We start from the raw sequence: 2,500 nt of genomic DNA on the forward strand, positions 1-2,500 counted from the left end.
CTAACTTACCTCGATTACGTAACACAATGCGGCCGTATTTTTTTTCTTGCGAAAATCCGTGGAAAAATGTTCAAACCGCTCTTTACGAAGAGCCATCACACCGACAGAGCGCACCTCGGACGGGGAGAGGTGTGTCTCGCGCCCCTGCTCGCGTACCACTGTCGCCGCTTCGCAGCGTTTGGCTCCGATCGACGTCAAGCGCGCTATTATAGGTAGCGGAGTGATGTTGTGGCGTGTGAGGTGTTCTCTCGAGATACCGACCAACGACTGCATCCTCTCGCTCGCGTTACCACGGACTGTCTGCGAGTCTTATCCAATACTTTTAAAAGGAATTCGGATTTATGACGAAATGAATTTCGCAGCACGTTCCGGCCGTTCTTCGGTGTCTCTAAGACTGTGCGTTTTTACGTATTCTCTAAAAATGATAGCAGACGCTAACCGCATTGGTTTCTCTCTGTAATAAATAATGTTCAACAACGACATTATTATGTTATTCAGACCGACCCGACAAAAAGAGACGACGATACGTTCACCTTTTTAGAACGAAACGTTGCGATTACTTTTGGTGGTCGTGCCTTTAATGATTATAAGAGCGAACCTTGTATGTGTGTGTGTCTTGTTGATAATTTTGAGAATGTAGTTATCGCACCCGTCGAAAATGACCCGAAGTAGACTTGGCTCTCGGAGCGTTTGCGCCTAGAATTTCATGGAATCCTTGAGTTCCTTCATTGGGTTCGAGCTTGCCTCGAAAGACGGTCCAGCACAGCGAGATCGCGGATGCGGCGGACGTTCCATCGTCGGCGGTCCTTATGCGATCAACCTTACATTGTTGTAAACGGTGGCGTACGTTCGAATTTCACGATTCGTCGTTCGTTGCATCGAACAGCTATTAAATTTGCGTCAACTCCCTACATTCCGAGCGAGAATATATAATATACTCGTAACGTGTGCAGATTCTGTAAAGAATTCGGCACGTCTCACCGTCGCATTCTATCTAGCGAAGAGTGAGGAGAATGTTTGAACTTTTAAACCGGCGCAGGAGGTTTCCTCGCGAAACTTTTCGACCGGTATCGTTATGTATGATATTTTTCGTATATAAAACAACGAAAGAGAGAGTTAAGCGTGGCGTTACGTTCCTACGCGTTCGTTTCGCGAACACGCACTCGCGCTTTCGACGAAAGTGTAGTTTTCAGTTTCGGAGTATCCGAACGAGAACGCAGTTCCCTGGTTGATCCTGCCAGTAGTCATATGCTTGTCTCAAAGATTAAGCCATGCATGTCTCAGTACAAGCCGAATTAAGGTGAAACCGCGAAAGGCTCATTAAATCAGTTATGGTTCCTTAGATCGTACCCACATTTACTTGGATAACTGTGGTAATTCTAGAGCTAATACATGCAAACAGAGCCCCGACCGGAAACGGAAGGGGCGCTTTTATTAGATCAAAACCAATCGGTGGCGGTCTCCGTCATCGTACAACTTGGTGACTCTGAATAACTTTACGCTGATCGCACGGTCTCGCACCGGCGACGCATCTTTCAAATGTCTGCCTTATCAACTGTCGATGGTAGGTTCTGCGCCTACCATGGTTGTAACGGGTAACGGGGAATCAGGGTTCGATTCCGGAGAGGGAGCCTGAGAAACGGCTACCACATCCAAGGAAGGCAGCAGGCGCGCAAATTACCCACTCCCGGCACGGGGAGGTAGTGACGAAAAATAACGATACGGGACTCATCCGAGGCCCCGTAATCGGAATGAGTACACTCTAAACCCTTTAACGAGGATCAATTGGAGGGCAAGTCTGGTGCCAGCAGCCGCGGTAATTCCAGCTCCAATAGCGTATATTAAAGTTGTTGCGGTTAAAAAGCTCGTAGTCGAATCTGTGTCCCGCGCCGCCGGTTCATCGTTCGCGGTGTTAACTGGCGTGCCGCGGGACGTCCTGCCGGTGGGCTTAGCTCGAGAGGGCGGCCCAACTCAATCCCGCCGCGGTGCTCTTCATTGAGTGTCGAGGTGGGCCGGCACGTTTACTTTGAACAAATTAGAGTGCTTAAAGCAGGCTAAAACTTCGCCTGAATACTGTGTGCATGGAATAATGGAATAGGACCTCGGTTCTATTTTGTTGGTTTTCGGAACCCCGAGGTAATGATTAATAGGAACGGATGGGGGCATTCGTATTGCGACGTTAGAGGTGAAATTCTTGGATCGTCGCAAGACGGACAGAAGCGAAAGCATTTGCCAAAAACGCTTTCATTGATCAAGAACGAAAGTTAGAGGTTCGAAGGCGATCAGATACCGCCCTAGTTCTAACCATAAACGATGCCAGCTAGCGATCCGCCGACGTTCTTTCGATGACTCGGCGGGCAGCTTCCGGGAAACCAAAGCTTTTGGGTTCCGGGGGAAGTATGGTTGCAAAGCTGAAACTTAAAGGAATTGACGGAAGGGCACCACCAGGAGTGGAGCCTGCGGCTTAATTTGACTCAACACGGGAAACCTCACCAGGCCC

The 2,500-nt window shown here is 49.0% G+C and overlaps 1 non-coding gene across 1 annotated transcript in view; it reads left to right on the forward strand.

The window, feature by feature from the left end:
* Nucleotides 1–1,221: 1,221 nt before the first annotated feature.
* The window catches only part of LOC135122104 (small subunit ribosomal RNA), a 1,921-nt gene continuing 642 nt past the window's right edge, over nucleotides 1,222–2,500 (forward strand). Inside the window, exon 1 of the ribosomal RNA XR_010279241.1 lies at nucleotides 1,222–2,500. This exon is cut by the window's right edge and continues 642 nt beyond it. This is a non-coding gene — a ribosomal RNA (small subunit ribosomal RNA).

This window comes from Zophobas morio, unplaced genomic scaffold (genome assembly GCF_036711695.1).
Source record: "Zophobas morio isolate AGI-343-1 ecotype UQ-CSIRO unplaced genomic scaffold, CSIRO_AGI_Zmor_V1 ptg000883l, whole genome shotgun sequence".
Lineage (NCBI taxonomy): Eukaryota > Metazoa > Arthropoda > Insecta > Coleoptera > Tenebrionidae > Zophobas > Zophobas morio.